General features: G+C 41.3%; 1 protein-coding gene across 4 annotated transcripts in view; it reads right to left on the bottom strand.

Annotated features, from left to right (window-relative positions):
* Positions 1-13972, bottom strand: part of LOC128700408 (uncharacterized) — a 70658-nt gene that overhangs the window by 25230 nt on the left and 31456 nt on the right. The gene's annotated exons all lie outside the window — the stretch shown is intronic.

Raw genomic sequence — 13972 nt, 5'->3', positions numbered from 1 at the left:
AAAACAATGAGAAATAAATATAAAGCAATAATGAAATGGATAAATGAACATTTAAAATACTGTTACCTTTCTTGAAGACTTGTTGGCTTATGGAAGACAGAGAGGAAGGAGGGGGTATCTCTACCACCATCCCAACCACTACCACCCTCTACCAAGATCACTCCCACCCCCCTACCACCATCACTCCCACCCCCCTACCACCATCACTCCCACCAACCTACCACCATCACTCCCACCAACCTACCACCATCACTCCCACCAACCTACCACCATCACTCCCACCAACCTACCACCATCACTCCCACCAACCTACCACCATCACTCCCACCAACCTACCACCATCACTCCCACCAACCTACCACCATCACTCCCACCAACCTACCACCAACCTACCACCATCACTCCCACCAACCTACCACCATCACTCCCACCAACCTACCACCATCACTCCCACCAACCTACCACCATCACTCCCACCAACCTACCACCATCACTCCCACCAACCTACCACCATCACTCCCACCAACCTACCACCATCACTCCCACCAACCTACCACCATCACTCCCACCAACCTACCACCATCACTCCCACCAACCTACCACCATCACTCCCACCAACCTACCACCATCACTCCCACCAACCTACCACCATCACTCCCACCAACCTACCACCATCACTCCCACCAACCTACCACCATCACTCCCACCAACCTACCACCATCACTCCCACCAACCTACCACCATCACTCCCACCAACCTACCACCATCACTCCGACCAACCTACCACCATCACTCCCACCAACCTACCACCATCACTCCCACCAACCTACACCATCACTCCCACCCCCCTACCACCATCACTCCCACCCCCCTACCACCATCACTCCCACCCCCCTACCACCATCACTCCCACCCCCCCTACCACCATCACTCCCACCCCCCTACCACCATCACTCCCACCCCCCTACCACCATCACTACCACCCTCTACAAGTAACAAAGGCAGACAGTCAAACTATGAGCAGCCATGTCCTGCCGGTGGGCGGACATGTCTGGTTTACCTGGAGTTTACCTGGAGAGAGTTCCGGGGGTCAACGCCCCCGCGGCCCGGTCTGTGACCAGGCCTCCTGGTGGATCAGAGCCTGATCAACCAGGCTGTTGCTGCTGGCTGCACGCAAACCAACGTACGAGCCACAGCCCGGCTGGTCAGGAACCGACTTTAGGTGCTTGTCCAGTGCCAGCTTGAAGACTGCCAGGGGTCTGTTGGTAATCCCCCTTATGTATGCTGGGAGGCAATTGAACAGTCTCGGGCCCCTGACACTTATTGTATGGTCTCTTAACGTGCTAGTGACACCCCTGCTTTTCATTGGGGGGATGTTGCATCGTCTGCCAACTCTTTTGCTTTCGTAGTGAGTGATTTTCGTGTGCAAGTTCGGTACTAGTCCTTCTAGGATTTTCCAGGGGTATATAATCATGTATCTCTCCCGCCTGCATTCCAGGGAATACAGGTTCAGGAACCTCAAGCGCTCCCAGTAATTGAGGTGTTTTATCTCCGTTATGCGCGCCGTGAAGGTTCTCTGTACATTTTCTAGATCAGCAATTTCACCTGCCTTGAAAGGTGCTGTTAGTGTGCAGCAATATTCCAGCCTAGATAGAACAAGTGACCTGAAGAGTGTCATCATGGGCTTGGCCTCCCTAGTTTTGAAGGTTCTCAATATCCATCCTGTCATTTTTCTAGCAGATGCGATTGATACAATGTTATGGTCCTTGAAGGTGAGATCCTCCGACATGATCACTCCCAGGTCTTTGACGTTGGTGTTTCGCTCTATTTTGTGGTATGGGCAATTTCTGAGTGGATGTACAACAACGAGAAAAATTTTGCCGAAAAAAAGTGGTCGAAAACTGAACTGCACGATAACCAGACTGGACGAAAACTGGGGTTCCACTGTACAGTAGGGTCCCACTTATATGGCAGATTAGGTTCCAGGCTATCGCTGTAAAGCTGAAATCGCCGTCAAGTGGAACACCCTTTATTTCCACTTATAAATGCATATAAATACTAGATAACAAGTTTACACTTACATATATTAAGTTACCAATAGAACTAGGCATTAAAAAACAATAAAAAAGTAAAATACACATAGTACACTCTTTACTTACCTTAAAATATGTATTTGTAGTCTTAATCTAGGATGAGATGAGTAGTATTTATTTTATGAAATCAAGTGTGGTATGTATGGTAGCCAGCCAGGCTACAATACCAGGCCACCCCACCCACACATAATATTCTATGACATTTAAGCATTCCAGAGCAATAAAATGCATAAAATATTTGTGGTCTTAATGTAGGGTCAGAGGTGAGTAAACAAGATAAAACAAATAGAGAGAGAGAGAGAGAGAGAGAGAGAGAGAGAGAGAGAGAGAGAGGGGACATGCACAGTTATGTAATCAAACCAGGCATACGCAAGTTTTGTAAACAAACCAGGTTAACACATCTGGTTTGTGTACAAGTTGTCTCTACGTTGATACGGTAGAATAAATAAAGAGGAACTCCCCCATTCTCGTGTAACACAATTTTAGAAGAAATAACACTGAGTGAAGGCATACAAAAGGAATAATTTTCTACAGTTACCACCAGTAACACTTTCTCTGATGTTGGACTATAGAAAACTTTATTCTTGCCGTCACTCAAACAAGTCATCTGGCTACCACATCTCATTTATGTTAATTTATTCTACTGTGGGGGTGTATTTATTACCTTTATATGTTACGTATCATGTTTATTATACAATTTTGAAAAAATATCGTAAATGGATTAATGAAAAAAATGTACATTAACGTAACATACAACATTTAATGAGACTCGGTGATTATTATTGAGTATTATCATCATCCTCATTATTAATGTGGTGCCACAAGACAAGACATTACTGATTTTAATGTGTACCTGCATGCCAGCACAGTGTGTAAGTTTATTTAGGTACAGGTATACATAAGTATAATCAGAGTACATATATATAAAATATGAAATAACTTTTAAAAACACTTGACATTTTGGAGTTTCCAGACATAATGGAGAGATGTGGTGCTTATGGAGCTCATGGAGAATGTAAACAAATTGGGTGGAGCGCTGTGACCATATTAGAAAATCAGGTAGGGGGAGCCGTATAGCGAGTTTTGGTCATAATTTGAAATGTCCGTACTAGTGGAATGCCATAAAGCAAGGCCCTACTATTTCCATTGGGATCCTTGTAATACCTTATTATTATACTATAAAGGAGATATACTAGGAATAATGTAAAATTAGTTATTGATATTTACATGCATGCTAGTTAAAAAAATAAAAATACGTGCTACAGTGGAACCTTGGTTTTCGTTTGCTCTGGTTTTCGTCAAATTCGGTTTTTGAAGACTTTCTCCGTCAAAATTTTGTTCCAGTTTTTGTTCATCACCTCGTTTTTTGTCAGTCTGCTGTACTGAACATGTCCGCCTGCCAGCACCCACACAAAGCATCCCACATGTTCCGAGTCAGTTTGGCTTTGTTTCTCATCGAGTGAGCATTACCCTGCACATTCATCCAAAACATTTTGTAATAATCCACTGTTTTATGTGCTTGTTTATTAAGTGCGACTGCTCAATAAGCCACCATGGGGCCAAAGAAAGTTACAAGTGCCAGCCCATTGATAAAGAAGGCGAGAAACACGATATAATTTAAGAAAATTCATAGCAAAGTACTAAAGTGGCATACGTGTGGGCGATCTCGCTAGGATGTATGGAAGGTCCTCATCAATGAACAGTTCCATCCTGGCAAAGAAAAACCAAATCAAGGAATCTGATGTTGCGAAAGGGGTCAGTGTGCTAACGAAAGAGACTGCAAACAATCAAAGATGTTGAGAAGTTGTTGTTGGTTTGGATCAACAAAAAACAATTAGCAGAAAATAGTGTTGTGGAGGCAATTATTTGCTAAAAGGCAAGACAGCGGATCTCGTAAAGAAAATGCCTGCAATCAGTGCTGCTGTTAGTGAATTTAAGGCCAGCAGAGGCTGGTTCGACAAATTCAAGAAGCATACACAGCGTGTTAAGGCATGGCAAGACTGCACGTTCGGAGAAACGTGCAGCCAAAGAATTCGTTGATGAATTCAAGGAGTACATAGAGCCTGAAGGATTCCTCCCCAAACAAGTCTTCAATTGTGACAAAACAGGTCTCTTCTGGAAGAAAATGCCAAAGAGGACCTATGTCACACAAGAGGAAAAGGCACTGCCAGGACACAAGCCTATGAAGGATAGACTAACACACTCGTTCTGTGGTAACGCTAGTGGGGATTTCAAAGTGAAGCCTTTAATGGTGTTCAAGAAGAACTGTCATCAAGAGTAAATTGTGTGTGATGTGGAAGGCTAACAATAAGGCATGGGTCACAAGTGTTTGGCTCAAGTGTGAAGAAATACCTCCTGGAAAATAAACTGCTACTAAAGTTCCTCCTGGTAATGGACAATGCTCCTGCTCATCCTCCAGACTTGGAAGACCAATTATTGGAAGAGTTTAGTTTCATCTCAGTGAAGTTCTTGCCCCCTAATACCACTCCTCTCATCCAGCCCAAGGACCAGCAGGTCATTTCAAACTTCAAAAATCTCTACACCAAAGCCATTTTGAAGAGTTTGAGGCTGACCCTAACAACCCTATGCCTGTTGTGGAATCTACTGTGGCTTTGGAGAAGTCCATGGGGTTAGATGTGAGTGGCCAGTAAGAGGCCAGGGAAGAGCTAACCATTGAAGAGATGCAACACCTTCAACTGGAACAGCAACAGATCACAGCTAAGGAAAATGCTTCAGGAAGAGGAGGAAGAGAGAGGGAAGAATGTGCCTTCTTCAGTGATTAAGGACGTGTGCAAAGTGGAGCAAGTTGCAAAGTTTTGTGGAGAAATATCACCCTAACAAAGCTGCTGCAAGCCATGTCTGCAACATGTTCAATGACAATGCCTCATCCCATTTGTGGCAAATCTTAGAGATGCCAGAAACAGACCTCACTGTACAGATTTTTTGTGCAACAGGGGTCCAGTGCCAGTAAAAGACAAAGAAGGGAAGTAACCCCCAGACAAGGACTTGATACTTGAAGTCCTTATGGAGGGGGACTCCCCTTCCAACCAATAACCTCTCCTCCTCCCTCTCCCCTCCTCGCATCTTCCATACGCCAACAAGAGTCTTCAATAATGTCAAGGCATAATAGAGGCTCTCTTTGCACTGCAACCCATCATTGTAAAAATCTAATCTCAATGTACTACTAGCAAAGAAATAAATGAATTTTAATTTAAAAGTGATACTAAATGTTCATTTATCCATCTCATTAGTCCTTCATATTTATTTCTCATTGTTTTCTGTATGTAAAACTCTAGTTCTCTATAAAATGTATTTTTTGTTAATATTTTTGTGTCTGGAACAGATTAATTGGATTTACATTATTTCTCATGGGAAATGTCGCTTCAGTTTTCGTCGAATTAAATTTTCGTCAGACTTTCTGGAATGAATTAATGACGAAAACCAAGGTTCCACTTTATATCCTACAGCCAAATATTTATATGGCAATATGAAAAATTTGAAAATCTCATAAGGTTGGGAAATTATACCACTCAAACAATTCTTACATGAGGGAAGAAAGCCTACAACTTGAAACATTGTTATTTTTAATCTTGTACAGGAAAGCCCAAACTTGCAAATCCCCTCAAGCTACACTTCTTCACTTACAAATGGGAAACTTAAGAACCATTTAAGTTAACAGTGAAGCTGCCATACAGAAATATGAAACAAGTATCCCTTGCACTACAATTTCCCCACACAAAACTTAATGAAGTTTAACCCTTTCAGGGTTTCCGACGTACTAGTATGGCTTACACACCAGGGTTATTGACGTACTAGTGCGCCAAAATTCTAGCGCCTTCAAATCTAGCGAGAGAAAGCTGGTAGGCCTACATATGAACGAATGGGTCTATGTGGTCAGTGTGCACAGTATAAAAAAAAATCCTGCAGCGCACAGTGCGTAATGAGAAAAAACTGATCGTGTATTTGGTTTAAAACAGCAACTTTTGCACAGTATTTTTGTATGGTATTTATGGTTCTATTCTAGTTTTCCTGGTCTCATTTTATAGAATGGAAGACATATTACAGAAATTGAGATGATTTTGACTGGTTTCACAATGAAAAGTACTTTGAAATTGAGCTCAAAGTAGCAGAAATATTCAATTTTTGCGAAAGTTCAAAAGTAATCAAATCATGCCACGCGTCCAATACACGTCAACTGGCGAGTCTAATATTCTTTCACAAGTGCGCTGATATTATTTATACCATTTCTACACTAATCCAGTAGTCTGCATAACAGTAAATCTTCTATTTTTTGTGAGAATAAAAATTAAAAGTGGAAAGCAAAAGAAATGTAAGAGGGGCCTGGGGATGTGACTAATCAACAGAGGAAATGCTTTTTTAATTCCAGGAATGTCTGTCTTGCTTATTCTGAACCCTATTTGGAAATTGGCATCTTTTTGAAATTTGTGTGAAATTTGCAAAATTGCTAATTTCTGACCACTTTATTGGATAGTTGAAATCGGTAAATGGACAAATAGCAAAAGGACATTCCTTTCCCCAGTCCTCGTCAGACCAGCGCCCTGTTGGGCCTGCATCCAGCACAGTGCTCTATACATTATACTAATAGAGCATAAAGCTTACTTCTAAGGTATCCTTACCTCGCTGGGAAAAATTAGAGACTCGATACCAAGTGTATGAGCGAGCACAAACTGGCATGGCTGGCCAAGGCTCAGAGAGCAATGAAAACAGATGGGTCCTGGACATGGCCATTTTGGCCTATACCGGACATACTGAGTTAGCTGACTTGGCCCAATACTTTATAAGACAACAGGACATTATCTCTACAAACAAAATGCAGAATTACAGATTTGTTAATTTATCTGATAATCAGCATTTGTCCAACCAGTTTTTAGTCAGAAATTGCTGAAATCCATTAATAAAAGGTTTTACTGTACTTCAAACATGGGGAAATGCTGAGCCCAACATTACCCCACTTGCAATACAGTATAAAATGGAGAGTTAATTTTGATATAGTTCTTACTGCTCTGGTCCTCTAACACTATACACAAATACATGTACTTATGCTATTACAATTGTTTTAAAGTGCAGTACTCTTTCAAAAATTTAAATATCACAATGACTATCTGGTTATCCTAGGTCAATAATGTTATAGATTTATACATAGGTTCAGCCAGTCTACCGAAGAAAAAAAATAGGTTCAAAAGAATATCGGGGGTTATATACTGTATTTTGCAGCTTATAAGACTCATCTTAGTTTCAATGGCTCGGCATAGGATGTAGCTGGGAGAGCTACAGTCCACCCTACACTCCAAACTTATAGCTCCAGTCACTGACTTTCAGTTTATAGGACGTAGGGTGGTTTTTGGAGATATTTTATGGAAAAAAAAAATAAGCTGCGAAATACTGTAAACAATGTAATTTCTGTGTCCTAACACCTATTCAAGATTGATGGACTGACCACATCGACTCAAGGTTGAGGGACTGATTACCTCATTCTCCTTCTGTTCAAGTTTCTCCTTTGTATGGACTGATGAAGCCACTGTGTGGTGAAACGTTCCCTCAATAAAGATACCCAAGAGTTGCACATGTGTCTAATTTATCAACGTGTCGGTTCTCTGAACCATTCATCTACAATGCAGTAGGCCTGTTGGACCATACTAGGCAGGTCCTTTACAATCCATCCCACTAACAAAAAATTTGCCCAACCCAATTTTCAATGCTACCCAAGAAATAAGCTCTGATAACTATCCACTCATTTGCAAGTCCCACTCAAATCCAACCCCTCTCACTCGTATATTTATCCAATCTAACTCTGAAACTACCCAAAGTCCTAGCCTCAATAACCCAACTAGGTAGACTGTTCCACTCATCAACTACCCTATTTCCAAACCAATACTTTCCTATGTCCTTTCTAAATCTAAACTTCTTTCTTTCTTTCAACACACCGGCCGTATCCCACCGAGGCGGGGTGGCCCAAAAGGAAAAACAAAAGTTTCTCCTTTTACATTTAGTAATATACACAGGAGAAGAGGTTACTAGCCCCTTGCTCCCGGCATTTTAGTCGCCTCTTACGACACGCATGGCTTACGGAGGAAGAATTCTGTTCCACTTCCCCTTGGAGACAAGAGGAAATAAACAAGAACAAGAACTAGAAAGAAAATAGCAGAAAACCCAGAGGGGTGCGTATATATATGCTTGTACATTTATGTGTAGTGTGACCTAAGTGTAAGTAGAAGTAGCAAGACGTACCTGAAATCTTGCACGTTTATGAGACAGACAAAAGACACCAGCAATCCTACCATCTTGTAAAACAACTACAGGCTTTCGTTTTACACTCACTTGGCAGGACGGTAGTACCTCCCTGGGCGGTTGCTGTCTACCAATCTACTACCTAGGAAATCTAAACTTATCAAATTTAAATCCATTATTGCGGGTTCTCTTTTAGAGAGATCCTCAAGACCTTATTAATATCCCCTTTATTAATACCCATCTTCCACTTATACACTTCGATCATGTCTCCCCTCATTCTTCGTCTAACAAGTGAATGTAATTTAAGAGTCCTCAATCTTTCCTCATAAGGAAGATTTCTAATGCTATGTATTAATTTAGCCATTCTACGATGAATGTTTACTAACGAATTTATGTCCATTCTGTAATATGGAGACCAGAACTGAGCTGCATAATCTAGGTGAGGCCTCACTAATGATGTATAAAGCTGCAGTATATCCTCTGGACTTCATATAAATCGCAATAATATATTTGCCTTATTACGTACACTTAGGCATTGCTGTCTTGGTTTGAGGTTGCTGCTCACCATAACCCCCAAGTCCTTTTTGCAATCTGTATGGCTAAGTTCTACATTATTTAACTTATAAGTGCTAGGGTTATGGACACTCCTGAGCTTCAGAACCTTGCATTTATCTACACTGAACTGCATCTGCCACTTTTCTGACCAAGAATAGAATTTGTCTAAATCCTCCTGAAGTTCCCTAACATCTACATTTGAATCAATTATTCTACCTATCTTTGTGAAATTGGCGAATTTGCTCATATCACTAGTAATACCCTCATCAAGGTCATTGATATATATTATAAACAACAATGGGCCTAAGACTGATCCCTGTGATACGCCACTTGTTACAAATCCCCACTCGGATTTAACCCCATTTAAGCATACTCTCTGCTTCTTATTAGTGAGCCATGACTCGATCCATGACAGCACTTTTTCCCCCCAATGCCATGAGCTGCTACTTTTTTTTAACAGTCTCTAGTGTGGTACTCTATCAAAAGCCTTACTAAATCTAAATAAACAACATCTAATTCTTTACCATGATCAACGGCCTCAAAAGCTTTACTGAAGAAGGTTAATAAATTAGTTAGGCAGGAACTGCCCCTCATGAATCCATGCTGAGTATCATTAATTAAGCTGTGCTTATCGAGATGGCTTCTTATATTATCAGCTATAATCGACTAGTAATTTGCCTACAATTGAGGTTAGGTTTATTGGGCGGTAATTTGACAGTAACGACTTGTCCCCGGTTTTAAAAATAAGAATTACATTAGCCATGGCGTTTTGCATGATGGTAGGATTGCTGGTTTCTTTTTCTGTCTCATAAACACGCTAAGATAACAGGGATATCTTGCTACTCCTACTTACACTTTGGTCACACTTCACAGACACGCACATGCATATATATATATACATACATCTAGGTTTTTCTCCTTTTTCTAAATAGCTCTTGCTCTTTTTTATTTCTTCTATTGTCCATGGGGAAGTGGAAAAGAATCTTTCCTCCGTAAGCCATGCGTGTCGTATGAGGCGACTAAAATGCCGGGAGCAATGGGCTAGTAACCCCTTCTCCTGTATACAATTACTAAAAAAGAGAAGAAGAAAAACTTTATAAAACTGGGTTGCTTAAATGTGCGTGGATGTAGTGCGGATGACAAGAAACAGATGATTGCTGATGTTATGAATGAAAAGAAGTTGGATGTCCTGGCCCTAAGCGAAACAAAGCTGAAGGGGGTAGGAGAGTTTCAGTGGGGGGAAATAAATGGGATTAAATCTGGAGTATCTGAGAGAGTTAGAGCAAAGGAAGGGGTAGCAGTAATGTTAAATGATCAGTTATGGAAGGAGAAAAGAGAATATGAATGTGTAAATTCAAGAATTATGTGGATTAAAGTAAAGGTTGGATGCGAGAAGTGGGTCATAATAAGCGTGTATGCACCTGGAGAAGAGAGGAATGCAGAGGAGAGAGAGAGATTTTGGGAGATGTTAAGTGAATGTATAGGAGCCTTTGAACCAAGTGAGAGAGTAATTGTGGTAGGGGACTTGAATGCTAAAGTAGGAGAAACTTTTAGAGAGGGTGTGGTAGGTAAGTTTGGGGTGCCAGGTGTAAATGATAATGGGAGCCCTTTGATTGAACTTTGTATAGAAAGGGGTTTAGTTATAGGTAATACATATTTTAAGAAAAAGAGGATAAATAAGTATACACGATATGATGTAGGGCGAAATGACAGTAGTTTGTTGGATTATGTATTGGTAGATAAAAGACTGTTGAGTAGACTTCAGGATGTACATGTTTATAGAGGGGCCACAGATATATCAGATCACTTTCTAGTTGTAGCTACACTGAGAGTAAAAGGTAGATGGGATACAAGGAGAATAGAAGCATCAGGGAAGAGAGAGGTGAAGGTTTATAAACTAAAAGAGGAGGCAGTTAGGGTAAGATATAAACAGCTATTGGAGGATAGATGGGCTAATGAGAGCATAGGCAATGGGGTCGAAGAGGTATGGGGTAGGTTTAAAAATGTAGTGTTAGAGTGTTCAGCAGAAGTTTGTGGTTACAGGAAAGTGGGTGCAGGAGGGAAGAGGAGCGATTGGTGGAATGATGATGTAAAGAGAGTAGTAAGGGAGAAAAAGTTAGCATATGAGAAGTTTTTACAAAGTAGAAGTGATGCAAGGAGGGAAGAGTATATGGAGAAAAAGAGAGAGGTTAAGAGAGTGGTGAAGCAATGTAAAAAGAGAGCAAATGAGAGAGTGGGTGAGATGTTATCAACAAATTTTGTTGAAAATAAGAAAAAGTTTTGGAGTGAGATTAACAAGTTAAGAAAGCCTAGAGAACAAATTGATTTGTCAGTTAAAAATAGGAGAGGAGAGTTATTAAATGGAGAGTTAGAGGTATTGGGAAGATGGAAGGAATATTTTGAGGAATTGTTAAATGTTGATGAAGATAGGGAAGCTGTGATTTCGTGTATAGGGCAAGGAGGAATAACATCGTGTAGGAGTGAGGAAGAGCCAGTTGTGAGTGTGGGGGAAGTTCGTGAGGCAGTAGGTAAAATGAAAGGGGGTAAGGCAGCCGGGATTGATGGGATAAAGATAGAAATGTTAAAAGCAGGTGGGGATATAGTTTTGGAGTGGTTGGTGCAATTATTTAATAAATGTATGGAAGAGGGTAAGGTACCTAGGGATTGGCAGAGAGCATGCATAGTTCCTTTGTATAAAGGCAAAGGGGATAAAAGAGAGTGCAAAAATTATAGGGGGATAAGTCTGTTGAGTTATAGGTAGTAGGTTGGTAGACAGCAACCGCCCAGGGAGGTACTACCGTCCTGCCAAGTGAGTGTAAAACGAAAGCCTGTAATTGTTTTACATGATGGTAGGATTGCTGGTGTCCTTTTTTCTGTCTCATGAACATGCAAGATTTCAGGTACGTCTTGCTACTTCTACTTACACTTAGGTCACACTACACATACATGTACAAGCACATATATACACACCCCTCTGGGTTTTCTTCTATTTTCTTTCTAGTTCTTATTCTTGTTTATTTCCTCTTATCTCCATGGGGAAGTGGAACAGAATTCTTCCTCCGTAAGCCATGCGTGTTGTAAGAGGCGACTAAAATGCCGGGAGCAAGGGGCTAGTAACCTCTTCTCCTGTATATATTACTAAATGTAAAAGGAGAAACTTTCGTTTTTCCTTTTGGGCCACCCCGCCTCGGTGGGATACGGCCGGTGTGTTGAAAAAAAAAAAAGAAAAGTCTGTTGAGTGTACCTGGTAAAGTGTATGGTAGAGTTATAATTGAAAGAATTAAGAGTAAGACGGAGAATAGGATAGCAGATGAACAAGGAGGCTTTAGGAAAGGTAGGGGGTGTGTGGACCAGGTGTTTACAGTGAAACATATAAGTGAACAGTATTTAGATAAGGCTAAAGAGGTCTTTGTGGCATTTATGGATTTGGAAAAGGCGTATGACAGGGTGGATAGGGGGGCAATGTGGCAGATGTTGCAAGTGTATGGTGTAGGAGGTAGGTTACTGAAAGCAGTGAAGAGTTTTTACGAGGATAGTGAGGCTCAAGTTAGAGTATGTAGGAAAGAGGGAAATTTTTTCCCAGTAAAAGTAGGCCTTAGACAAGGATGTGTGATGTCACCGTGGTTGTTTAATATATTTATAGATGGGGTTGTAAGAGAAGTAAATGCGAGGGTCTTGGCAAGAGGCGTGGAGTTAAAAGATAAAGAATCACACACAAAGTGGGAGTTGTCACAGCTGCTCTTTGCTGATGACACTGTGCTCTTGGGAGATTCTGAAGAGAAGTTGCAGAGATTGGTGGATGAATTTGGTAGGGTGTGCAAAAGAAGAAAATTAAAGGTGAATACAGGAAAGAGTAAGGTTATGAGGATAACAAAAAGATTAGGTGATGAAAGATTGAATATCAGATTGGAGGGAGAGAGTATGGAGGAGGTGAACGTATTCAGATATTTGGGAGTGGACGTGTCAGCGGATGGGTCTATGAAAGATGAGGTGAATCATAGAATTGATGAGGGAAAAAGAGTGAGTGGTGCACTTAGGAGTCTGTGGAGACAAAGAACTTTGTCCTTGGAGGCAAAGAGGGGAATGTATGAGAGTATAGTTTTACCAACGCTCTTATATGGGTGTGAAGCGTGGGTGATGAATGTTGCAGCGAGGAGAAGGCTGGAGGCAGTGGAGATGTCATGTCTGAGGGCAATGTGTGGTGTGAATATAATGCAGAGAATTCGTAGTTTGGAAGTTAGGAGGAGGTGCGGGATTACCAAAACTGTTGTCCAGAGGGCTGAGGAAGGGTTGTTGAGGTGGTTCGGACATGTAGAGAGAATGGAGCGAAACAGAATAATTTCAAGAGTGTATCAGTCTGTAGTGGAAGGAAGGCGGGGTAGGGGTCGGCCTAGGAAGGGTTGGAGGGAGGGGGTAAAGGAGGTTTTGTGTGCGAGGGGCTTGGACTTCCAGCAGGCATGCGTGAGCGTGTTTGATAGGAGTGAATGGAGACAAATGGTTTTTAATACTTGACGTGCTGTTGGAGTGTGAGCAAAGTAACATTTATGAAGGGATTCAGGGAAACCGGCAGGCCGGACTTGAGTTCTGGAGATGGGAAGTACAGTGCCTGCACTCTGAAGGAGGGGTGTTAATGTTGCAGTTTAAAAACTGTAGTGTAAAGCACCCTTCTGGCAAGACAGTGATGGAGTGAATGATGGTGAAAGTTTTTCTTTTTCGGGCCACCCTGCCTTGGTGGGAATCGGCCGGTGTGATAATAAAAAATAAAAAAATATTAGCCATCCTCCACATATCAGACACTACACCTGTTTGAAGAGAAATATTAAAAGTTCCGTTTTACACTCTAAGAACCCTTGAAAAAAGTTCGTCAGGGCCCGGTGATTTATTTTGCTTTAACCGGTCCATCTGTTTGATAACCAATTCGGTAGCGACTGATATTGCATAATTTATCATCATCAGGCCCACTATAAAAATTAATTACTGGGATACTGTTAATGCCTTCCTGAGTGAAAACAGAGAAAATAATTATAAAGAATAGAGCACATTTCATTCTCCTTGTCAGTGAGATGCCCAGGGTT

The sequence above is a fragment of the Cherax quadricarinatus genome, chromosome 71, assembly GCF_038502225.1.
Source record: "Cherax quadricarinatus isolate ZL_2023a chromosome 71, ASM3850222v1, whole genome shotgun sequence".
Lineage (NCBI taxonomy): Eukaryota > Metazoa > Arthropoda > Malacostraca > Decapoda > Parastacidae > Cherax > Cherax quadricarinatus.
Note: the sequence above shows the minus strand (reverse complement) of the source record. Positions and strands in the feature narration are given on the sequence as shown.